The sequence below is a fragment of the Tiliqua scincoides genome, chromosome 7 (assembly GCF_035046505.1).
Source record: "Tiliqua scincoides isolate rTilSci1 chromosome 7, rTilSci1.hap2, whole genome shotgun sequence".
NCBI classification, from domain to species: domain Eukaryota; kingdom Metazoa; phylum Chordata; class Lepidosauria; order Squamata; family Scincidae; genus Tiliqua; species Tiliqua scincoides.
The window spans coordinates 46,205,176-46,231,421 of NC_089827.1; the positions used below are offsets into that span (position 1 = coordinate 46,205,176).

At 46.0% G+C, this 26,246-nt stretch overlaps 1 protein-coding gene across 9 annotated transcripts in view; it reads left to right on the forward strand.

The window, feature by feature from the left end:
- The first annotated feature begins 910 nt into the window (after positions 1-910).
- The window catches only part of CHRM2 (cholinergic receptor muscarinic 2), a 187,464-nt gene continuing 162,128 nt past the window's right edge, over positions 911-26,246 (forward strand). For 5 of the 9 annotated variants that reach the window (XR_010794736.1, XM_066633835.1, XM_066633834.1 and 2 more), the window contains exons 1-2: positions 911-1,122; positions 2,737-2,896. The gene's annotated coding sequence lies outside the window, so the exon portion shown is untranslated. Of the gene's footprint in view, positions 1,123-2,736; positions 2,897-8,196; positions 8,308-11,592; positions 11,744-12,846; positions 16,694-26,246 lie in introns of those variants that run through there. The other 4 variants (XR_010794738.1, XR_010794737.1, XR_010794739.1 and 1 more) reach the window with 4 other exon arrangements.

Here is a 26,246-nt window from a genome sequence, read left to right on the forward strand (position 1 = left end):
GGAATTTGCACTGGACAGGACACCACAGAAAGAATTTGAGGAGGTCCCTGAGATATATTTGAGAGTGAAGTTTGTCTTGGGACAGCAGACTGCTGGAGGGAGGCCCAAGAAAAGAAGGTTGTAGCAGTCAAGGCAAAGCCCATCAGAACATGACTGAGAGTTGTAGAGAAAGCTACCAAGAATCTTGTGGCAATTTAGGGCCCAATCCTATCCAACTTTCCTGCTCCAGTGTAGCCACAATGCAGCCCCATGGTAAGGTAACACACGTTTCCATACCTTGACCAGACCCCAGTGTCTGCCCCTCCACCACAGGATGCAGCGCACACCCCACTGGCACAACTGCGACAGCATTGGAAAGTTAGATAGGCTTGAACCCTTAGAGCCCAATCCTATCCACACTTACCTGGGAGTAAGCCCAACTGACTCTAATGGGACTTACTTCTGAGTAGACATGCAGAGGATTGGGCTGTTAAACAGAGCAAAGCCTAGGCATGTCTACCACTCGTAAGCAAATCCCATTGTGTTCAGTGGGGCTTCCTCCCAAGGAAGTGTTTCTTGGATTGCAGCCTAGGTGTAGCCCAGGCAGATCTAGACAAGGACCGCTTCATCAGGTGCATGAGGGGAAAAAATGGATGGCTTTGAGCTTTGTTGGCTTGCAAAGGACCGCAGCTATTTCGGATGGGGCGGAGACTCGCTGCCCCGAACTCCGCACATGCTCAGAGGCCAAGCACTCTCCAGGTTAGCCTTGAGGGGAAGAAAGCCTTTGCCGGTGGAGAAGGAGGCTGCCGAAGTAGTGGAGACGCAGACTATCCTGTGGGGGTGTGGAGCTGGAGGGGAGGGGGCAGAGAAGTCATTTTAATTCGGAAGCGGCACCAAATCAGCGAGCAGAGCGGCTGCCATTGGAGGGAAGGCGGCTCAGCCCGGCAGAGGGGGAGCAAATTGCCAGGCTGCCGGCCGGCCATCGCCGGCTGCCGCTCTGCCTCTCGCAAGCTCCGAGCCCAGCGGCGCGCAGTCAGGCACCGCGCCGGGGCCAAACCCACGACTCCGATGCCCGCCAGGAGGAGCAGGAGAAGGAGATGCACCAGGCGCCTTCAGCTCCCGGGTGCTCCGGCTCCTGTGAAGGTGGAGACGGGGCTTCGTTTGGCCAGCAGCTTGGGTGGGTGGGTGGCTGGCTTTGCAAGGTGGGATTTCCAGGGAGGGGCTGGCGTTAGTTTGCAAATGTCAAGGGGGGGGGAATCAGAGCCCCAGCCTCTGCATGCCTACTCAGAAGTAAGTCCCATTGTAGTCAATGGGGCTTACTCCCTGGAAAGTGTGGCTAGGATTGCAGCCGCAGAGCCCAGTCCTCCGCCTGTCTACTCAGAAGTAAGTCCCGTTACAGTCAAGGGGACTTGCTCCCAGGAAAGTGTGGCTCGGAGTGCAGCCTCAGAGCTCAATCCTCTTCGCGTCTACTCAGAAGTAAGTCCCATTATAGTCAATGGGGCTTACTCCCGGGAAAGTGTGGATAGGATTGCAACCTCGGAGCCTAATCCTATGCCTGTCTTCTCAGAAGTAAGTTCCATCGTAGTCAATGGGGCTTACTCCCAGGAAAGCGTGGGCAGGATTGTAGCATCAGAGCCCAATCCTATGCCTGTCTACTCAGAGAGTCCCATGATAGTCAATGGGGCTTTCTGCTAGGTAAGTGTGGCTAGGATTGCAGCCTGAGCTCTCGGCACTGGTCCGACGCCTTCCTTCGCCAGGCTGTTGCTCTCTGTTGGTTGCCTGCGCTTGGAAAGCGGTTTCAATCCGGAGTGGGGACCAAGACTCGCAGAGGGCGCTTCCCAGAGAGTCGCTGCGAGAGCTCGCTAGGAAATCGGTCCCCGTTGCCCACGGACCCTGCGCGATCCTCAAGCCGCTTCAGCCGGGGTGGCTTGGGTTTTCCAAGCGGCTTGGACCTCGTGGATCTGACCGTGCGGTCCGCTCCACACAAGCCAAGTGTAAACGGGAGGGGGGCTTCAATTCGAATCGACGGGGGGGGGGGAGCGCAGAGCCGAGCCGCGCCACCGGCTGAACTTGGCTTGTGGATCGAGCTGGGGCGGGGGGAGCCCCAAGGAAGCCTCCATTCTCGGCTGTCGCTCTAAACTAGGTTAGGGATCGCTCTTTAAAAACATCGGCTTTGTGTGTGTGTGTGTGTGTGTGTATGTGTGAAATTTCTTTCCTAATCTGGTGTAAGTAGGTCGAGGATCGGGCTGTTTGAGGCTACAATCCTATCCACACTTACCTGGAAGTAAGCCCCATTGACTGTAGTGGGACTTACTTCTGAGTAGACATGCAGAGGATGGGTGCTCTGAGGCTGCCATTCTATTCACACTTACCTGGAAGTAAGCCCCATTGACTGTAGTGGGACTTACTTCTGAGTAGACATGCAGAGGATGGGGGCTCTGAGGCTGCCATTCTATTCACACTTACCTGGAAGTAAGCCCCATTGACTTTAGTGGGACTTACTTCTGAGTAGATGTGCAGAAGATTGGTGAGCAGGCAGTGCTTTTTGGACTGTGCAACATGCTCCTGGACGCATTAATTCAGTAGTAAGACCAGTTGGGGTAAACAAGGGTTACTCAGAGGTAAGCAGGCATGCCAGATGCCAGCCAGAGCTCTTCTCTCTCCAGCTCCAGCTCCACACCAGCTAATGAGTTTTATTTCCCCCTTTTCTCCCACCCCTCCCCCTTTCCCCCTCCTCCTTCCCTTCTTCTTGGAAAGATATGGAAGAACAAGATACAGAGGCTACTGCTGGGTTCTGACTGTTCAGCAGCCTGCTGCCCTCCTCCCTCCATCTCCAAACCCGACTTTCTGTGGACTTCTCCATTTGCCAAGAAATCTGCATGAAAAGGGCTGAAACTTCTTGCAACTGGATTGACAGGTAGGAGATTCTTTCCCTTTCCTTCCCCCCCTCCCACTTCCCCTTAAGAAACTTACATTATTCACTTCTCTGTTTGGTGGGTCAGTTTTGTTTTTTGTTTTTTGCCCCACATTCCTTTTCCAAATCCATGAGGACTAGCAGGCTTGACTCCAGAATTCTGTTTTGCCTCACATAGCAGGCTCATCATGCCCACAGTGAACCACTTCTTTCCAGCAGTGCCATTGCAGTCTTCATGCCAAAGGTGAACCTCTATCTAGGGAAGGCATTAAGTACTGCAGAATAGGGAAAAGTGCCTTTAAAAACCCAAACTAACCCGGTTCTTTGGCTCGAAGGCAAAGCTTGAGAGTGTCACAGAAGCAGAGAGGCAGGCCAGACAGTCTCAAGGGAGTCTTCCTTACACAAAGCTTTGCCACTGGAGGGAACACACTGGAGCCTTAGAAAAGAGGGCGATCACTGATTAAGGGGGACTGGAGATAGTGGACCAGGAGGCTGGAGTGGAAGATTGGCAAAGGAAAACACAGGACAGGCTCAAGCTGGCATCCAGTGCCTTTAAACCTTACTGATTTATCAAGTGGAGAATGTAGCATTGGCTGTTCGGCCAGCACTTATGCATGTCTGCTTGGAAGTCTCACGGAATGAATGGGTTTCAGACTGCAGCCTTAAAAGTGCTAACTGGGCAAAGAGGCGCCATTTAAGGTCATGTCCTCTTCTATTTAACAGGGGGAGAGCAACTGTCCCTCTTTGCTCCAGCATGGCGTCTTTTCCACAGGCTGTTACTGGTGTGTGTGTGTGTTTATTTATTAGTTGTGAGCCCTTTTGGGGCAGGGATCCATTGATTGGTTGATTTTACTATGTCAACTGTTCTGTGAACAACTTTTGTTGAAAAAGGTACACAAATATTCTGAATAATAATTAAAGTCCAGCCTTCGAGCTGGATTTGTACCCATCGCTTGCCGGGGAGTCTAAGTGTAGCGCACTAAAGTCTAGACTCTGACACTGGCATGGGGAGAGTCCTTGGTTCAGCAGAAGAACATGTGGTTGGCATGCCGAAGGTTCCAGGTTTAATCCGTGACCTCATAGGTTATAGAATGATCCTGAGCAGTAGAGCTGGGAGAGATTCCTGTTTGAGATCCTGCGGAGACCCCATGGGTTGGAGTAGATGGTGCTGAGCTTAGATGGTCTGTCCAGGGCTTCGTATGTTCACAGCAGGCAAACAGAGCTGACCAAACTGCTTGTAGGACTGTAGTGGTGGTGGGGAATCTAGGCAACCTCTGGAGATTATGTCATTGCAGCATTTTCAGAAAGGGGTGGGCTTTTTCATAATGATGGTGCATTTTTTTCACCCATTACCTGCTGTACTCGCAGGCAATTTTTGAGTCCTCCGAGGCTGAATTTGCTTATCTAAAGAAGGACTATTTGCCAACAGCAGGCTTGTATAGGGTGGGATTCTGCAGATTATATTTGTGCCCAAGGGAACCTCGAGGCTGTTTTATACCATCAGCCCATTGGCCCATCTTGCCCAGTCTTGTCAACTCTGACTGGTAGTGTCTCTGGGCCAGAGTGCATATTGCTGGCCCTTACATACTTGGTCCTTGGTTTCTAAATAACAGCCATTGAACTGAGATCAGGATCAAGACTATGGTGGCGGCAACAAGTTAAATCCCCCACTCTTGATTGGACCCCAGATGCTATTTAGGGCCCATAAACCAGAAACACAAGGGCTGACAATATGCTAAATGTAGCATGTAGTTCGGCCCCTAAGAAGTCTTTCCTATCACCTGACCTTTTTTAGCTGGAGATTCTGGAACTGACTCTGGACTCTTCTGCTGATATGGCATGTGCTCTACCACAAAGTAATGGTTCCCTAAGTGGGTGGTAGTAAACAGGAGCAGTGGTATAGCATTCAAAGAGAGAGAGGGATAAGTTCTCTGGACCACTGCACATGGTTCCTATCAAGGCAGAGTTCTTGCGTTAGAACATAGGTTATGATGTGCAGTGTGTTCTTTGGCATTCGAGTGGTTTGCAGCCAATTGTGGCTTCCTAGCACATGTTCACGGAGCCAAATACATGCGTGAGCAGTTGTTGCATGCTCTCGCTGGCAATGAGGTAGTGCTTTCCAAGCTGGCTTTTTTTGGTCACATGTGAAATGAATCCCTGGCTTGGGTCTATCTGGCTTTGGAGAACAAGTCAGAGGCATAGTCACACTTTCTCCCCCCCCCCCCCCAAGTAGGAAATAAGTAGAAAAGAAGAACCTCTAGATGGTGATTTGGGGAAGAGTTACAGGAGTGTACGTTTTTTTTGGGGGGGGGGAGTGGTTTCTTTAGGTGCAAGAACAGGGGAATCAAAACAGTTTAGTGGCAATTGTAAGGAGATTGTTGAAATGAAATTCTGTGAAGATCGGAAAGTGGGCTCCCTCTGTTCTGTCCTCCCCAAGCAACAAAATACCTTCTGCATCTGCTCTTGTTTCTTTGTAGGTTGTCCACCAGGTGTATCATTGTGTCTCTTTACTAAAGGTAGTAGAGAAGGAAAGGATCTACTGCAGGGATTCGAATAGCCTCGGATGAAGATCTTTCAGTTGCGTGTGTCCGTTTGGTTCTCGGTTTCAGTGGAGGACTAGATTTACGCTGGCGTAATAGATCTGAGGACTAACTTCTTCTTGTATTGGTGAGGTCATCTTGGGATATACCCTCAGGCATATTGCTATGGGGAGGGCGGAATAGCAGTGCTGTCCATATCAAAAATGCACTTTCTAAATTTTTTCTCTTTATTTTTAATCCGAATTTTGCCTCAGTAAGAGGGAGATTATTTATATATTGTTAAGACTTTGTGGTTTCCAGGCAGTGACATTTTTGTTACGTATTGTAGCTGTATAAATAGCTTGAGTTTCCTTCATTTGTTTAAGAGGGAGAATGTTTTGAAAGAGATTTTGGACCTCGGGGGTCGTTAAGGCAAGTATTATTTAAGAATGTCAGATGAAAGACCTCTGTTGCCAATTCCAGAGTTTATGTAGCCAAGCCTGCTTCTCTGACACTGATGCAGAGATCCTTTTCCCTTTGAACTCAGGGCAATCACCCCAAGTTTGCCCCTTGCAAGGTTTTGGGAAGCTGAAGTAGGGTTAGTGTGTGTTGAGTGCCCTGACCAGACATGACATTGGATGATGCATTTCTCTGGATCTCCCATAATCCGTCACTCTTACAGTTCAAATGATAAACCTGGATGATAGACTCGGCACATAGGGCCATACATGTTCCAGCAATGTTGAAGGCCATGTATAAGTGCATGGGTGCATATTGATTTGCTTGCACAATCCATCCATCCCTATTTTTGGAAGCAAGATTGCCAGTGCAGAGCATATAGAAGTAGAGATGCCAGCATGTTTTAACCAGTGATAACTGACGCTGAGCCTACCTGTGTGGTAGAATGTTCCTTTATCTCAAACTAACTGCCCTGCTCCACTGTGTGTAAGTCTACATTTATAGGGTACAACAGGGGTGACTATTGTGAATCGATCTTAAAAATAGTGATGAATATGGGCAAATTTTTTTTTTCTTGAATTATGTCCTCTTTCACCAGTATTTTGTACCCAGGTGTTTCTTCTTGTTTTCACGACTGGCTCTGATGTGCCGAGAAAGATCCTGGCTTTATCGAATACTGGGAAAACCCAAGACTAAGTGAAGATCTGGTGCAACTAATATTTATGCCCTTCCCCACTTCCCATTTTTGTTTTTAGTACCGTTTATGTGCATTGGCAATGACCAGCATTCAGGTTCCTTCCCTGAGTGGCTTACAATTTATCATTAAATACAGTGAATCCAACAGGGGGGAAAAAAAAAAAGACAGAAGGGAAAGGATGGAAACGGTAAATAGATAAACAGGAAGAATATATGTTTATTTGTTGGGCTTAATTGCCTTAGGGACTAGGGCAGTGATTTTCAATCTTTTTCATCTTAAGACACACTGACAAGATACTAAAATTGTCAAGGCCCACCATCAGTTTTTTTGACAATTGATAAGGCGCACCATGCTGTTGGTGGGGGGCTCACTTCCCCCAATGGCCCTACTAATAAATGACCCTTCCCCAGACTCTCACGGCACACCTGCAATACCATTCATGGCACACCGGTGTGCCACGGCACAGTGTTACAAGGGGTTATACCAAAGAATTCACTGGAAAGGTGGAGTTTGAGGAGGGATCTGAAAGAAGCAAGAGAGAGAAAATCGTGCAGGTCTTTTGGGAGGGAGATAGAGGCATGAGGGATGGTTTGTTATGGTCTGGGGTTGTGCTACAAGCAAACCCAAAGCTATTTCCTAAGTATTTTTCTTAATGCTCTTCCCTGCCCTCTCTTTCATATTGTACTGGCTGGTCTGTCTAAAATAACTGACACTAGTCTCCCCTATGGAACTCTGCCCATAGGGCTGTTCAAGGGGTCAACAGTTAGTATTTCCTGCCCCCTGCATGTCAAAGAAGGCTTCTCCTTTTCCAAACCACCCCTGCAGCATCTGAAACCTTCAGCTTATTTGCATGAAAAAGCCCCCTTTTGTTCCAAATGCCAAAACAGCCCTGAGTTGAAGAGGCTGCTCTGTATGTTGGAGGAAGGAGTGGCTGATTCCTAAAATAAAATACTCTTCATCTCTGCAAACAAGTTTTATTTATCTGCTGTTCGTCATCCAAAAGCCGGTTCCCTCTGCCATGTTCCCTTGGAGAAGGAGATGCTGCTGGGGTCTGGAGGTGGGGGGTAGCCCTCAACAGTAATGACTGCTGGGGAACTCCCACGCACTCTCCCGGCTTAATGGGGAACGTGGTTGCAGTAAATCAGAGATGCACTCATTTGAAGCCTAATTAATCAGCATCCCAGTGTAGTGAAACAGCGCCTTGTTCCTAATGGAACCTCTGAAAGCCACATGCAGACCCCAGGGAGCTGTTGGGAGGGGGAAATTGTTCAGATGGGGGTCTGTTATTATTGAACACCCCCAGGTTTGTCTGTTTGATCCTGGCACTGCCTTGCTTGTGTCTCTCTCTTGCTCTTTCTTGCTGAAACACACCTAAGTTTAAGAGGAGTATGCACGATAGGGCCTTTGTGTACACAGTCACTGTTGAGTCCTTCTCATGCTATTTCTGAGAATGGTGGTTAATGCAGAGAACTCGGTGGAAGGGAGGCATGCCAATGAACATTCTGGCCAACATAAGTTGTACCTTTACAATACCAAGTGATCTATTTATGCCATGTGAAAGCATATAATACCCTGGCACGGGATAAATTGTATGTACCCCATCTTAAAGGACAAGAGGTCTCTTTCAGCAAAATAAGAAATTGGCTTCCTTTGAAGCGGAGGATGGAATATAGCAGAAGTTCCTTGTTGATGGCCCCCTTCAGGGACATTCTCTTGATCTGGATGAGAGCATTTTCCAGGTAGGAGATGCTGCTGCCCTTGTGCAAGCTTAATGTGCAGAGATTGTTTTAGGACATAGAATGAGAAGGAAACCCAGGCAGAAGATGGCACGATTAGAGAGGGCATTCCGCATTTCCTTCTCTTTGTCCTCCATAAGGTAGTGGGATGGATAGGTACCATAGATCTTCTGCAAATCGTCTGCTTTCTCTAGCTGCGCCTGGGAGAGCTGTTCTGAATGCTCTGGCAAAATGTGCTGCTGCTGCAACTGACAGCCAAAGCTTTCCATCACAGGAAAGTTAAGACGTGAGATCAGAATGCAGGTGCTTGGCTTTTCTTTTATGGAGCTCCAGATCCCATCATCTCAGTCACTGAGCTTTTCCTGCTTAAATACACACAAGCTTCAGACTTGTGCTTTATGGCACAGCTCAGGCACCTCCCAAAGACACCCCCAGCTTAACCTTTCTGTTTCAGTAAGACAAGCCTTGCTCTTATTTCGGTTATGAGGACTGAGGTCCAACTTGTGCTTCTCTGCATAACCTCTTAAGGCATCTCGGCCATTCCTAGTTCTCTTAGATTGGCAGCCCAGTTCCATTCATGTCTACTCAGAAGCAAGTCCCGTTGGGTTCAGTGAGATGTACTTCCAGGAAAGTGAGTATAGGATTGCAGCCTGAGTAACGTAGGCTCCCTGGCAAGTGTGCATTCCAGGAAGTGATTCTTCTTAGCGGCCTTTGCAGGGCTGGCAGTAAATTCTGCCTTGCAGCATCTTTGCCCATCTGTTCTTCCCTGTCCCCTTAGACCGGCAAGAGATGCCCTTTTGATATCCTGCCCTTTGCTCAGGCAAGGTTGGTGGGCACACAATAGTTACACCAGCTCTATGAGTGTCTTGACCAGATCCATCTGACTCCCTCCTTGTTACCATTTGTTTATAAGTGAAAATGCATCTGTTTTTGAAAGTGCTTCCCTCTTTGGGCTGATGTGGAATCATGCGGCATTTTTTTATGTCACTAATGTTTTTATGGTAGTTTGAGTCCAGCTGGCTCTTCTTGCTTCTAGGCTTGTTTATACGTGTAAATATTTTTATACTGTTTTAATGTTGTATGCGGCTTTGCATATCATTTGGAAGGGAACACAGCCTATAAATAACTGACATAAATTTGTGGGTGTAGCAGCATGACGAGAGAGTGTGAGTTGTGATCCAGGAAGTCCTGAGTTCAGATGTTGGTTTACGGTGAAGCAGATCATTATCTCGCCGTCTCAGCTCCCCCTCCCTATTTGCAGTACGGAAATACTGTTCTACCTTAAAAGACTGTTGTAAGGATTATGGATGTGAAGCTCTTTGAACATCCAGAAAAGTGTGACATAAATATGAAAGATGATGCTGATCATTTTGACTGCAAAATAGCAGCATGTACAGAAGCTTGGAGTTATTCCCAGCTTTGGGCCATCATGATATGCACACTTGATGTTCAGATAAGTTCAGCTGAAAGTGATCTGTTTATTGCCAGATAAGTGCATTTTGCAACGATGTGTTGTCTGCACGTGCATCTGCCGGGGTTTGCTTTGAGAGACAGTGGAAGGAAGCAACCTGTGCGTCCATCTTGCCAGCCCTTTGCACGTTTGAACTTCACTTCCTGCCCACTGCGTTTCTAATTTAGCACAACAGGGAAGTGGAAATACCCCAAGAAAAATGACAGTGCAATCCTGTGCATGAAATAAGCTCCATTGAGTTCAAAGACGCTTACTTCCAGGTAAGCTTGTCTAGGATCGCAGCCTTAAAAAAAACCTTGTCTGATGCCTAGAAGCAGCAATAAATGTGAGGCACTTAGACCAGCAGGGGAGGCAACTGATGGTTTTCCTAATGATTCCCAAACAAGTTGCAACCACCCCAGTCGTGCATAGCTCTGTGTTCAGCATCTCCTTTTATACAGCAGGCTAGCTGTGGGTAGATGTTTAATGAGGTGCTGGTACGGAGGATGTTGTAGCATCAGGAAATAAAGGAAGTGCGAGGTAATGTTTGCTGCACGGTGCTCTATGCTCTGAAACCCAGGAACAGGTTCATCTTTTTTAACCACACTAGACTGATGGATTTTATGGCTGAGTATGGATTTTGGTTTTAGGCATGTTTGGAGCAGCCCTCACCACTAATGGTCCTTCTGTCCTGTCTAGGAAGGGGATCTGCACCTTGTGATGCTCATCTGGTCCATGGGAATGATGCGGGCACAAATGCAAGTCCCTGTTCAGAGTGGCTAGTTGTATGTGTGTGGGGCTCAACTGAGACCCATCGGTTTAGTGAATAAGAAATGTGCAAAAGTTGGTTGTGACTCAGGCCTGCCAGGGTTTCTGTATGGGACGGCTAGGAAAACAAACTTATCTGATGGCTCATATAATACTACTTATGGGTAGGATGTGGGAATGTCATGGACACCTTCATGTGAAAGCAAAAAGGATGAGATACAACTCTAAGCCTTCTCCACTTATTGACCCTTTAAAAAAAAGTCTTCTTTTTCACTCCCCCCACTGTACAATCTCCATGCAGGAGAGTTATCCACATCTATATCTATATCTATATCTATATATCTATATCTATATTAAACAGCAAACATCAGTAAGTCACTTGTGTCTTACTCCAAACCTATCCCATCATGGTGCACAGACCGATTGCATTTTTAATTCTTTGGTCGCTTTGCATTTTCCTTTGCCTATTTGCTGGAGCAAACTTCAAGCCATATCGGTTTTTTAGCAGGGAGATTATCCTCTCTTTCCTGCGTGGCTGGGATACTCCATTGTTGTCATAGGGCAGATGCTTGCAGGAGCAATCACAGAGCAGACGGGATATGACTGATGCCAGCCCTGAGCTAAAGTGGCCCTTCTAGCTTTGCAGAGGTTGCAAAGACACCAGAGCATGTCAGCGATTTGCGGATTGCATGAGAACGGGAACAGACACATGGGATGGGAACTTCTGGGCCCAACAGTTTCATGCCCAGGTGCTGCTGGATGTTCTGTTCTGTTCTGTTCTTGCCATCGCTCAAATGTCCTGGTGATTAAAACATGATGGTGTCCACTGACAGCTGAGAATGACTCCTGTCAGCAAATGAGACTTGCACTGAACCTTTTGCCACACTGTCTCCAGGTTCCCACTTTTGAGCCGAAACAGCTCTGTAAAGGACCTTCAGCTCTGCTAGAGCTGGGATATATATTGATAGATGGTGAAAAGGCCTTAAATCAAGTCCTTTGGGGCTGTCTATATAGCACTAAGCCTTTTGTAAAGGACTTTATCTAGGACAGCGCTTTTGATGCCATTGCAGATGGAAAGGTACTGCCTTCCCTGCATTGCGTTTATGTGCATTCTGCTACCTTTGGGAAAGAAATGACAAAGAGCCCTACGCAATGGAGAAAATAGGATAGGCCAGCCGACTGCCAAGGGACAGAGGTGGCAGCAGCAGGAAAGGCAAAACAACTACGGTAATGATTTATTTTATTAAATGTCTCTCCTTCTCTTTTTCCAAGGAGTCTGTATGTTTTTCTTCCTGCCCCCCTTGCAACCACCCTGTGAGGTAGGATAGGCTGAAAGTTGTATAGCGACTGGCCCGAGGTCACCCACCCACCTTTCACTGTTGCTGGAGGGGATTTGAACCTGGATCTTCCCCGGACCCAGTCCAACTTTTGTATTTCCAGAGGTGGAGCCGTGTTTTAAGGCTGATGTGAGTGCCTCCAGCCCACAGGGACCTGAGGACCATGCCTCATGGCGAGCTGCAGAAGAGTGAGGAAAGAGTGAGCTTACAGGGAGTGACCCCCTGGTTCAATCTGGGGAATGAAGGTGGAGGGGAGAGAGCACATACAGTAAAATGGAGGGAGGACCACTCAACTGGGGAGCCACTAAACTGAGGAGCCAGGACCAAGGATGTCCGGCCGTCGCCACCACCCAATGCTGCCCCTGACTTGCCGCTCCCACCTTCACTGGGCACATGTGCCCTCCTCCCCAAAGCACCTTACTGCATTCCTTACATCATGCAGTTCTTTTCCAAAAGCAGGAAGTGCAGAACACCATGTTTCGTTCAATGGGACTGCTCAAGGAAGGAGTACTTCCCTTGCACCCTACCCTTGCTCTGCCCCTTTGTGATGTTTAAAAGAAATTTTTTTCCCCTTCTCCTGTCCAGATTATGATATCCATAATAGCACATAATGCGCTCTCATCACTGCTGTGGCCTGTGAGCCATGTAGTTCCATGGCCATTTACTGAGCCCCTTGCGGGCTGCCTTCTGCCTCCCATTGGCTGCTTTCCTGGGAACCCCCAAAATCCAAAAGGTTGTCTGTACACATGGCCAGCCACAACACGTGGGCTTGATGTCTTGGTAGATGATCTTCTGTGACCTTTATGATCATGCTTGATTTCCCCGAGGAAATAGTCTGTGAATTCCTAAAATTAGTGCAAGCTTTTGCAAAGATCTCATATGTGCATCTGCTCTTCTAATTATCTGAATGATTTTACTGTCTCTGTTGAGATAAATTACCCCTATTCTGAAGGTGTTCAATGCCTACCTCCTTCTTTTGCTCAACAGATTCCTGGCAGTCCCAGTTCTTTCTTGCACATCCGTTCCCTTTCAATGAACCGGACCAGTGAGTTCCTCCTGTGTACCTCCGACTCCTTTTTCAAGCTCCGTGTTTCTCCTGCTGGTTTCCTTTTTAAACATGCCTGATGGGGACCCCCTAGTGCTATTGATTTAATTCCAAATAGTTTAGCATTACTCCAAGCCACCCACCCACCCACCCAAACATCTTAATTGTCATTGATATTATGACCTACATATCTGTAATTACATTTTTTGTGCTGTTGCCATAGAGATCTGTTACAGGAGATATGGTAAGCAGAGGAAGCACACACACACACAGCTCTGTTTTTCTTTTGCCTATGAGGTAAAGGGAAGGTAAGAGTCCAAATGAACCCTCGTCCCTAGTAGGGGTGAGTGTGTGTCACCCTTTTCATTGCTTTCCTGTTCTGTGGACTTGCTCTCCCCTAAGCTCTGCTCTTTCTTAGGGCTGGACCATCATGAGGTCAACAGGATAATCGGGGGCACCCACCACTCTCTGTCGGCTTTTACCACTCCCTTTTTCTGCTCCCTTGTTTCAAAAAGGAAGAGGGAAATTGAGCATAAGAATGGTTGGAAGTCTCCTCCACGCCTTCTTCCACTTTGTTCCCCTTTTCCTGTTTGAATCAAGGGAGCAGGAGAAAGAGGAGGAGTGTTGCAGACCATGGGGTTTGCACTGCTGGGCAAGGGAGAGGAGTGACACTTGGTCAGCTGCCTCGGATATCTTCAGCCATTTGTGCACCTTCTGAATTCTGGTCCAACTAGGATGATGCCTTGAGGCTCTTTTGAGTGTGGAACGGTTCTGGTTGTAGTCACAACAGACAGGCTTTGTGTTGTTATCTTGTACTGTTGCTCTCAAGTGTCTGACACTTCTCAGGCTCCACACAGATATAACCAAGCTTTGGCACACCTCAGAGAAATCTCTCAGCTGTCACCACCAACTGATCTCACAACAGTTTAAGAGCAGAGCTGAGGGGCTAGAGATGGGCTGAGGGGTACATGAAATGTCATCTTGCTCATCTCCTGAGTTTGATGGTGAGCACTCCTGTATAGCCTGAGTTTTCTCCAAGAAATGCCATGTGGCCAATATGCTTCTGTTTTTGAGATCAAACCTAGCAGTCAAACAAAGCAGAGAATCATTGTGGGAAATCTCCATAGTTGTTGGAATGCTGGCCAAGCCACTGAAATGGAGGAATCAATGTCAGCTTTTATACCAGTCAAAAATCCGGTTTTCTCTTCTTAAAGAGAAGGCAAACCTATCACAGTCCCTCTCGCTCACCCCCCATCTGCTGAGAACTCATCAGCTCTTTCTTCTCTTTTACCCCGACTTGGGAATCATGACAAACCAAAAGCAATTATGGTCAGTTTTTGGGATGAGGCTGAGGTTCTGGGTGGAAATGATTTGGCTCTGCAATTATCCAGTAGATTTGGATTATTTCTGTACAGGTGTTGAAGGTGTTCCCCTGTGCCCTGCATCCTTAAGCAGCTACCTGACTTGCAAAGATGTAAGGGCTCCTCACGTGTTATGGGAGCACATGGGAGATCCCTATCTATGGCTTCCATGCTACTGTCATAAGCAAGGAGGGACATCTGAGAAACTGGGGTTTTCTGAGTGATAATAGAAGTATCTAGCTCTCAAGAAAAAAAATACATAGTATGTTATATTAGAATTATTGTGTATTTTGTATAGTTGTGTATACTGTTTTTGTGAACATTTCTGGTCACCATATCTCTCAAAGAACATAGTGGAAGTGGAAAAGGTGCAGTAGAGAGCAACCAAAATGATGAGTGGGCTGGGACACCTCCCTTATGAGGAAAGGCTACAGTGTTTGGGGCTCTTCAGTCTAGAAAAATGGCACCTGGGGGGGGCATGATTAAGACTTACAAAATTATGAATGGAATGGATAGAGTGGAGAGAGGAATGTTTGTTTCCCTATCACACAACATCAGAACCGGAGGACATCCACTAAAATTGAGTGTTGGGAGAGTTAGAACAGACAAAAGAAAATATTTGTTTACCCAGCCTGCAGCTAGTCTGTGGAACTCCTTGCCACCGGATATGGTGGTGGCGTCTGGCCTAGATGCCTTGAAAAGGGGATTAGACAGATTTCTGGAGGAAAAGTCCATCACAGGTTACAAGCCATGATGGGAATGTGCAACCTCTTGATTTTCGAAGTAGGCTACCTTGGCATGGCAGATGCGAGGAGCGGCACCAGGATGCAGGTCACTTGTGTGCTCCCTAAGGCATGTGGTGAGCCACTGTGAGATACAGGAAGCTGGACTAGATAGGCCTTTGGCTCAGCAGGGCTCTTATTCTTAATATCACATTTATGAATATGGTCCTTCCCACTCCTCTGCCTATCTTTACAACACGAAAGGTCATCCAAGGAGTTTGCAGCCCAATCCTATGGACCTTTCATGAGACTAGCCTTCCAGTGCTGTGACAGGTTCTGCATTGGCATGACGTCTGTGCCACTGCTGGGCTGCTTGAGGCCTCTTTTGCAGGATTGCTGCAAAGGTGGATCCTTGAGTCCACGGATGCTGGGCAGTGCCAGGGCAGGTAGACTGGCTTAGGGGGTGGTTTTTGGGTGGTGAGGGTGGGAGGTAATTGAGCAGGGAGGGGAAGGAACTGGGAGAGGAGATCTGTCAGCAGCAGAAGGGAGTAGATCTGGCTGCAGCAGCAATTTTTACCAGATCCTATTATCTATTTTTCAACTAACATACCCCTTGGCTGCTGTTGGACTTGAGGAGTAAATATTTTTACTTACCTCCTGCAGGCCATCCAATTTCCCTTCCCCAACAGCATGCAGCATATGTTCCATTGGCGCGACTGTGTTCTATAATGTGGCAGGGGATAAGATTGGTTTGTTAGTCGCTTTGTCAGGGCTTGCACTGCTGCCTCCCCAGTTCTAGTCTTGCACCCTAATAACCAAGGGACTGGGAAGAGGTCCCCAGTTATTTCAGTGGGAGATGAGCAGAAGGGAGCAAAACTCTGATGCATCTGTGACCCTAAAGCTCTGGGCTCACGCTTGTCGTCATCTCTGGGTAAGCAGCAGTTTTAACTATACCAGTGACCAAGAGTCAAGGAATACATTTCGATCACCTTTTCTCAATGTTTATCCTCTGCTGTCACACTTCACATGGTCCTCCTATTGGAAGTACCACCAGTAGTAACTGGCAATGATGTTACTGGATTGGGAGGCCAGACACAACGAGACAGGCACTGATGAGAGGCTCAGGATGACAGGAGGGAGTTTTTTGAGCACATGAAAAGTGCATGCTGGAGCTCTGCCTGCCAAGCCTAGCCTCCTACCGCTGCTTGATGCATTATGTCGTTGGTCTCGCTGCCAAGTGGCAGGGGTCTGGGGGTCTCCCGAGTACCACCGGGCACCACCTCAAGTAACAGTGGTGGTACTAGTACCACTGGGTGAGAAACGCTGCTTTAGATGGAATACCTTGAGATAGTGTCAGCCCAAAAAATTAAATTGCAGAAGTCGCACGCAAAAGCAAGATAGCAGAAGACCTTCTCGGCGTCCAATCTAAGCCAGCAAGGGCAGGGGTGAACCAGAACCGCTCTCAAGATGCTTGACCGGCTCGGGGAGGCAGGCTGGCTAGCCCCTGGTCTGAACTTGGGGGCCTTGCAGGGGTGACCTGAAGGCAGAGTAGTTTGGCTGGCTTACCCTCTTTGGGCGACGGTGAAAGGCGGGCTTAATAACTATTGAGCTACGCCTGGAGTCGGGTGGACGCCCTATGAGACTGGGGGACGTAGACGGCTAGGGCCGTTTCCCCCACTTAGAACCCTGCACTTAGGATGGGTATTGTTTACCTATTTTGCCTTGTTGTAATTTAATAAAGTGGCCCATTTAATCCCATACCTGTTGTCGGCTGTATTTATTGGGGAATGCATGGTAATGATTCTAACCCACCCAATCAGAGCTGTAGGGCAGGCAGACCACCCTGTGATGTGGATCTGTTCAGTCACAGTCCTGCCCCTGGGAGTCTGTTGACTTTCACCTGCTGAGAGGCAGGCCCTCTATTTATGCTCTTGTGTAAATTTTAAAAAGAAAAGGGAGAATGCACCTTGGGCTTGTAAGACTGAAAGCTCCACCGGGTCAAGATCTGTCTTTATTTATTTACTTTCCCTTCCGTTCTCTTACAAAAGGTTTCAGAATGTGAGCAGACAGTTGCTTTAGGCGAGGACCTTGGGCTGAGCCACAATCAGTGCCTGGCAGGTGCTTCTTATTCAGAATATTTTTTTTTATCTTTCCTCTCAGTCGGAGACCCTCTAGATAACTGACAGCTAAGTGAGAGGCATCATACGATTGCAACAATTAAAATGATAACAAACTAAAACAGGCTCAATCAGTGCCCGGTAGTATCAAATACTGTAATATCAAAAGGTACAAAAAATATCAATGGTTTTATCCATCACTTAAATGCAGTGAGGACAAACAAATGGGGTAAGGAGCGACACCGGATTTTCCTAGTGCAAATCAAATCACGCTAGAGCTGCAATCTTATCCATACTTACCCTGGGAGTAAGCCTATTGACTATAATGGAACTTCTAAGTGGACATGGATGTCACTGGGCTCTAGGGTAAGCACCACATGGCTTGTATTGGATTGACTTAGAAATAAATCAGCTTAATGTTCTCCCAGACTGGGCAATAGCTCAGTTTATTCCTGGGACAATCTGGATTTGGGCCCTCTAATCCAGTGGTTCTCAAATACTCAGGAGTTTTGAGAACTGAGGTAAGTTGTTGTAGGGGAGGGGGGAAGGCAGTAACATGATCCCCAGGATCGCTGGGGAGCCTGGAGTCCCCTCTTCAGGGCTCCCCAAGTCTCCAAATGTATTGAAAAAGGGAGAAAAAAGCATCCACTTCCTGTTTTCACTGCAAAACTGGAACTGTGTGTGTCTGTTTTCTTTTTTTAAATTTTTTTTAAGATGGTTGGAGGCTTGGGACACCCTCAGAGTGTGAGTCCCCAGGCTCCTTGGACCTCCCTGGAGGCTGGAACCGGCTGTAGGGAAGCCCCTTCCTTGTCCCTGGCAGCAGCACAATGCTGGGGATCGTGTTGCTGCCTTCCCCCCCTTTCCCAGCCCCTTAAGAGGTCAGAGACAGGGCTTCTTATACTGGTGGGTCATGACCCACCAGTTTGAGTACCCCTGCCCTAACCTGTCTGCCCCCAAAGCTGTAATTTTCAGCTGGAAATCTTGGTGCTTTGCACAGCTCCACAATCTGCAGCTGCAAAGACTGTGTCTAGATCATTGGCACAGAACCAGTAGAGTATTTAGGAAGCAGAAATGTGTTAAAGGAACTTAATAAAATATTTAAACAGAGAGACGAGGATAAGTTTACAGTAGCATTTTCTAATGAGTAATAACTTATTTTATTTACAAAATCTTGAGCATGTTCCAAATATTTTAGTCACTGGAAGAGGACTGCAAAATCTCGTTGTCTTCTACACAGTTGGCATCAAATGCTAGTGCTCTCTCCTAGTCCATTATTCTCTTGAGATGGTCTTCTGGCCCAGACCTCTGAGATTTTGAGTTGCCAACACATGTAATTACTTGAACTGATCTTATGACATTTGTGCAGGGTCATAAGCTGTGGCCATAAATCAGCTGCCTTGAGTCCCGCTGGGGGAGAAAGGTGAGGTAAAAATAATGTTAATAATAATAATAATAAATCATAAGTTGACCCAAGATATCATGGAGGCAAGATGTCCATCAGGGCTAGAAGTACAGGGATCTCTAGCATTTCAGAGAAGCCAATGTTGTTGTCCAGTGGTAGAGAACATGTTTTGCATGTGGAAGTTTCCAGGTTTAACCCTGGCACCATCTCCAGACAGCATCTCCACATAGGGCCAGGAAAATTCCTGGTCTGAAACTCTAGAGCAGCAATTTTCAATCTTTTTCATTTCATGGCACACTGACAAAGCACTAAAATGGTCAAAGGACACCATCAGGTTTTTGACAATTGACACCATGTTTCCAGTGGGGGGCTCACATCCCCTATTGGCTCTACTAATAAATGACCTTCCCCCAAATTCCTGTGGCACATGTGTGGACCATTCACGGCACACCAATATGCCACAGCAAAGTGGTTGAAAATGGCTGTCCTATAGAGCTGATGCCACTTGGTGCAGACAGTAAGGAGCCGGATAGGCCACTGGTCTCCCTCAGCATAAAGAAGATTCCTGTGTGCAAGAATGGTCCTGCAAACTTGCCAAGGAACTTTCTGTCCTTCCGCACCATCTGAAATGGCACCCTCTTCTGACCTCCTCAGTTGTGACACCAATGCTATAGAAGTCATTAGATAAGGAGGTCCCACCTAGGCCTATCCTTGCAAACTCTCCAAAAGTAGCATCACAGTTTTAGTTCCTTCCAACTTTTAATTAGTTCTCTTGCTGTAACGTGTCTCTCATTTTTATGGCTTCCTCATTGTTAATAGCGATTAAGGTTGTTATTGTTGCTTTTCTGAGTTGCCACTGCTGTCGCATTCTCTAATGTTACTAATTGATGATTTTATTATGTGTTAAATTTTTTTATGTGGTTGTCTCTTGGGCTAGAGTGCCTTTTTGCAGATGGGCAGAATATATAGGTGAAATACATAAACTTAGGGACACTTTCAGCCACACTTAGCCATCTCTGGAGGCTCAAACCTACATGCCTAACATGTGGATAATGACCTCTTATACACAACTGCAGATAATGGTCCATGTTATCTTGATGGACTTCAGTTCATAGTAGGCTGTTGGATGCTTTTTCCATGAGAGTTTTGCATGTGTAGTAATTGTTTTAATTAGTTAATAATAATTGTTTGTGGATAACTAGGTCTGAATGTCATGAAGGCCCTAACTTGTAATCTACATTTTCCCCACTTTGAATTCTATATGTATACTAAAACCTGATCCTGCTCAAAGCCATTGTTTGTTTGGGTCAACAAACCAGGATTCCAAACCACATTTGGAAACTGGTTTGCAAACCACAGTTAGGACCATCTGATGCAGTTAGGCTGCTGCATCATAGTGAAAGTGAACTTATGAAGCTGATTCCAGAGAAGATGAGGCAACAAAAGCAGACAAATCTTCATTTGCTTGTTGTGTGCCTGCAAGCTCAACCTATGGCTAAGGGCAGTCTAAAATGGTTTTATTTTTTCATGAATTTTGGTGCTAGCCTTATTTAAAAAAAAAAAAAAAAGATTGAAAGCGGTGTTATGTTTTTATTCCAAATTAACATTTTAATCAATTTTAAAGCATTTTTATCAAGTGTAATCACTGTCATTTAGGTGATATGTATGTGTTTTTTGCATGTGGCTGTCAAACCACAATCATAAAACGGGCATTAAAACACCCCAGACATTGCAATAGAAATATTTAGAAGATAACAACTTAACCAACAGAATTGAAAATAGTACTGAATTGCTGGGGGGGGGGGGGACCTAGTTTTAAACAGCAGGGAGAAAAAAAAAAACCACCCACAACCTTACCATGGTTGCACCATGACTTCTGGAGCATTTGTTGAGCTTTAGATGGGGAACATTCTTGTGGCCTTGATCTCCCTTTTGCCTGGCCTTTCATCAGAGCCAAGGCATGTTTGCTTCCTTGTGAGTAAATCTGAATGTGTAGCTCAGTTTCGCTTTCCATAGGGCTTAGTACATTTGTCAGCTTGGAGGGAGGGCTTTCTTTCTTGGGTGTTTTTTGGTCCCTGCATTTATCAGATCGGGATCACTCTGGTGGGGTTGCATTCTTCTTGTTCTGCCCCTTGAAATGGACTGAGGCAGGTTTGCCTACTCTTAAGTAAATACACAGCGTGGCTCGAAACTGAGCCGCACTGTGCATTTACTTAAGAGTAGGCGAACATAGGGCTCCACGCATTTTTCTTGGCTCAAGTGACTCTACAGTTGGTTAGGAGAAAGTAGCAAAACTGCCTGTGTAGTTAGGGGCTTAGGCTGCAATCCCACCCACATTTTCCTGAGAGTAAGCCCCACTGAACAAAATAGGACTTACTTCTGAGTAGACCTGGTTAGGATTGTGCCCTTAGAAACATAGTCTGAAGTGCTTGGAACAGTTCGCAGATACTCCACAGCCACTTTAATGGATAAATTTTGGTGTTTTGTTAATTGAGCAGGATATCATGTTTTATCATTTTATACCGTTTTTAGACTGCCCTTACCTTATGGAGAGCCTTATGGGCTCTTAATTGTGGGTTGCTCAAATCATGGTTTGGTGTTGTATCTAGACAAGTGTGTTGAAAGTGTATTCCTGCTGGTCTATATGCTCATTTCCATTGTCCTGTGGTCAACCCTATTCAGGGGAGGCTTTTAAAGTGCTTTCTGAACCTATTTACTAAAGATACTAGTAGAATAAGCATTTACGCTATGGGTAGGACCAGCTCAAGACCTCCTGATGTGGCATGCCACTTTCTGCACCCCCTTGCCCAATGATGTGCCAGTCCTTGTTCCTTTCACTCTCCAGTCTTCTAGTTCGGCACATTCCTCCCCTCTGCACTTCCTCTTTCTCTCTGTCTGTGTGAAGAAACTTTTCCAATTCAGAGGAAAGAAGAAGAGTGATGGAGGTAAGTAGGCAAACAGAGATGGGCTCCCCCCACCAAGCTGCTATGAGGTGAGCATTTCAGTTGTCCTCATGGGTGGGCTGGCCTTGACAACATACATCAGTACCTTTGTCGTTGTAAATAACATTATTAATAAATAATAATAAGTAGTACCTGTATATCACTTTTCCATAAGAATAGTTCACAAAGCTGATTACATAATAAAATAAATCAAGCAATATTATCTTGTCCCTGGAGGGCTCACAGTCTAAAAAAAATACAGAAGAGACACCAGCAACAGCCGCTGGAAAAGATGCCATGATGGGGTGAAGAGGACCAGTTTCGCTCTCCCTCTGCTAAATATAAGAGGAACACAGAAGCTCTGTGTTCCAGCTCTGTAGGAAGCATTCATCTTTCTCCAAATTTTATGGGAAGAGACACATGACCCAAGACTGGAGTCAAGGCTGCGCATGCTGCCCGTTGCATTAAATTCAGAGAAGAAGACAATGGGAAGAGGACCGTTTCAAATCACTATTCCTCCCTCCCCCAGTGCTTGTACAAAGTTGCTGATGGTTCATGACAGTGAGCCTGACCTGACCGACCTCCTGCTTTCCTTTTTCTCCCTCCTAACAGGTTTTTAACCCAATCTGGAACATGTGACTCTTCTGGATGGGGCTTCTCAGCCTGGAGAAATCCATGCATAGTCATCATATGCTCTGTGAATGGGCAAAAGGCACTTTTTCTAGTTGTGCTCCTGTTAAATTCAGCAGGGGGAAAGTAACCATCCCTTTTCCTAATGTCTTTTCCAGTGGCTGTTTGCTGGTATTTCTTTTGCATCTTTTAAAGCTGTAAGCCCTTTTGGGGCTGGGGGCCATTTAATAATTTGGTTTTTGTCTGTAAACCACTTTCTGAATTTTTTTTTAAAAGCAGTATATAAATACTGCTTAATAATAATAAATTCCCATATTAGCATGTGCATTTCATCTTGTTTCACTTAGATGACATGTAGCAGGAGTGGGGGTGGAGGAGAAGGAATCTGACTCTCTGATGCAATGGTGAATATTTTTCTCAACGGTATAAATAGCTATTTTGAATCCTGCTCGTCTCTTCGCTTCGGCAACTCTTGTAACATTGAGTTCAACTGGGTAATCATCTACTTTCTTCCCCCCATAACTCTAATCTTTTTCATCACCTGATCTTGAGCAGTCTATTAACTTCCAATATTTTGATTAAAATCGAACATGGCATTCCAAGCAAAAGCCCAAAAGGGGTGTTTGTGTGGAACCAGTAATTTATATTTATGTTTTTTTTTGAACTCCTATGGGTTCAATTTTCTTGTGACTGTGCAGCGGTGCCAATGGGGCATGCACTGGGGGAAGGCAGTCACGGAGGCCTCCCCAAAGTCAGGAAATGTTTGTTCATTTTATCTTGGGGCTGCACTGCCCTTGCACCGGTGCTAGAAAGTTGGATAGGCTTGGACCCTATGTCAGGCATGTTCACTGCTGAAGAGGCAAGCTGCTTTTCAGCTTCAATAGTTAAATTTTCATTGGGAAATGACTTGGCTCCTCTGGATAACACTGTACTTGACATTATTCTTCATCCCCATTCTCCTTGTGTTTTGCCGTTTAATTCTTTAATCCCTTTGGACCATTACTGGGCATTAATAAAACTTGAAAACAAACTTGCCACACTAATGCTCAACAGCAGGCTAGCTTCTCGGAACTGGGGCTATATTGACACCATGGGGTCTAGGCACAAATAACTCCTCTGTATCATTTTTGCTGTTAGTCATCCCAAATAGTCTTTTTAGCTCATTGAGGAAGAACATTTTTTTTCCTTTTGGAGGTCACATCCTGTTAAAGGGACTGCAAAAATTTCCTCTCTTGGCTGAGGTAGCTAGTTCAGATTTTCGGATATAATGAAAACCATAAACCTGAGGTAATGGACCGCAGTTCTCATTTGCTTGTCCTTTGTGGATCACCACGTTTACTTACCTCATTGCATAAGAGAAAGTTTCTCTCCCCAGTCCTTCCCACTGCCAAATCTGGTTCTGCCTACTTGATACAGCAGATTTGGTTCAAAGAATCACAGAATGTCCCCCCTCTTTTCTCAGCTTTCTGCAAGATGCTTTCTCATGCCTTCCCAAAATGCTTCCTGTTTTATAACCCAAGTCTCCTCTCTTGGTTCTTCTATTCCTTGTCCTTCCATTTTTGGGAGTTACTATATCAGTGCTCACTGCTCTCTCTGTTCACTGCTGAAGAGGCAAGCTGCTCTCCAGGTTAAAACAGGGCTTTCCGGATCTAGAGCCCTGCCCCCCCCCCGCAGGAACGGCACTTACCATTCTGTGAGGGAGCCTTCCTTCCCCGCCACTGGCCTCCCCCAAACTGGTCCACTGCTTCTGGGTTCTGCTATCCCAGCAGTTGATGCGTCCGGATTTCCAGGAAGTTGTGGCAGTCTGGAATGCAGTTTGGCGGAGAGCGGCAGTGGGGAAGGAGGACTCCCTGGTGGAACCGTAAGTGCCGGTTGTTCCAGGGACACCTTTTCCAATGCGCAGTGGTCTCCAGTTTGGAGCCCACTGGTTTAAACCATTTCTGCCCAGCATTGCGTATAAGCAACAGGGATCAAATATGTACACCTGTGAACTGGGCAGAAATGGGTTAAGCAGTTAGATGTATGCTGGGAGATGACTTGGCTCCTAAGGATATCCTGGAATCTTTAAAGGAGAACTTTAAAGGATATCCTGGGAACTTTGATGGATATCCTACAGTTCCTCAGCAAGAATGTTTATTAAAGTTTCGGAGATGTTTGAACTATAGCACATCTAGAGTGATGGGTAGAGCAGACCATAATTTGAATCTCCATAAACTCACTTGGGCTTTTCAACCATGGGACAATTGTTCTGAGTGATAAAATAGGTGAAGCTGATTTGATAGGCTGATCCAAGCTTCCTGGAGTCAGGGTTGGGGCTATGCAGATGTCCAGCAGTGGCTGAGCCTTGCATGCCATTCCGCTAGTCTTCTGATTTAACAGGAAGGGCTTCTAAAATCAGTTTGAAAAGTGAAAGCTGCAGCAGACTATGCAATGCACCATTTTCTTCCTGTTGATCTTCTATTTTTGTTTTCCCCCACTCCTTTGCCAGTGTGCACAAGCTATCATTGATGTGTGTCCAATCTCATTAGCAGACAAGCAGGTTAACAAATGTACATAGGATCAGACCAGCACATCATTGCATGTTTTAAAATCAATGCATACAAGCATTTGTACATTGTTGTGGGGTAAAGAGGGGAGGAAAAAAAAAAAAAAGAGAAAACACGCAGGAGAATTTCTGAAATGTTCCTTGTAAGGGCTGGATACAAATGTAACAATAATGAATGCATATTAGTAATATATAATTACAATGTATATAATTATATATTTTTATATTAATTATTAATTATTAATATTAATAATATTAATTATTAATATTAATAATATTAATTATTAATATTATTAATATTAATTTATTTTATAGTAATTATATATAATTACTAATATAGTAACTGGTAATATTATTAGTAATTATATAATAACGAATGCATATTAGTCCTGTCTCCGCCAGTTGAGGTAGGTCTTTGATGATGCTGGACTGACCTGGTCTGTTAAATCTTCCATGTCCTTTTCTGAAAGTTCCTTGCAAGGGTCCCTTCCATCCAAACTCTCTTGCAAAAAATCTGTCTCCCGCCAGAGATAGCACAGCTCTCTTATCAGCCTCAGTCATTCCATGGCTAAATTCCTTCCAAATTCTTGGCTGACTCAACTAGTACTTGTGACATGGTTGCTTATTTAGTTTCCCAGACTTTAATATCGTCCCCTCTTTAACACCTCCATAGCTATCAGTAAGTGTATTTTTAAAAAAAGAGGGTGCGTGCCGATAGCATGGACTCATCCTGCATAATGAGGAACGATACAAGTACAGCAAATTGTGTTTTGTTTCCTTTGCATTGCTATAACTTCTGAAACATCTTTAAGGTCTGAACTGCCCTGCAAGCATCAAAGTCTGCAGTGCACTCAGGCTCTACAGTGCTCAGCTGGAAACACCCGACAGCAGACAAGCTTTCAGTTGACCTTCTGATTCATAACTCCTGAGCGTTCGCTTTCACATAGAGCTTACTTCCTGTGTCACTCTGGAACAGGGGTGTCCAAACCTTTTGGCAAGAGGGCCACATCATCTCTCTGATACTGCATCGGGGGCCGGGAAAAAAAGAATTAATTTATATTTCAAATTTGAATAAATTTACATAAATGAATATATTAGAGATGGAATTTATATGAATGAATGAAGGTCTTGCAATAGCTCAAGGCCTATAAAAGGCCTTGCACAAAGCAAGGCCAGCCTTTTCTTTGCTGCCGCCGCTGCATCACAGATGTGAAACAGCAAGCAGTGGAGGGAGCCCTTGTCCCACAGCTCACGCGAGAGGTTAAATAGTTGGCCATCACGCTGAAAGTAGTTGCATCAGATCAGCGCAGTCTCCAGCAAGTCTCTGGAGGGCCAGAGGCTCATTGGAAACTGGGGGCTCCCTGAGGGCCGGATTGGGAATCATCAGGTGGCCCCAGGGCCGGGGTTTGGGCACCCCTGCTCTGGAAGATCCACTTTTCAGTTAATCTACAGTGATCCTTCCCGTGATTTGGAAAGCTGGGTGCCGAGCATTCCAAACCATGGAGGCAGAATCACTCCTCAGAGGACAGCATTTGCCTCTGCATTCAGTGCTCTTTCCAAAAGGCAGGACTGCAGAGTGCATCAGGGCAGGGCTGGCCAGTGCGCTCCTGTTGGGGTTGCAAA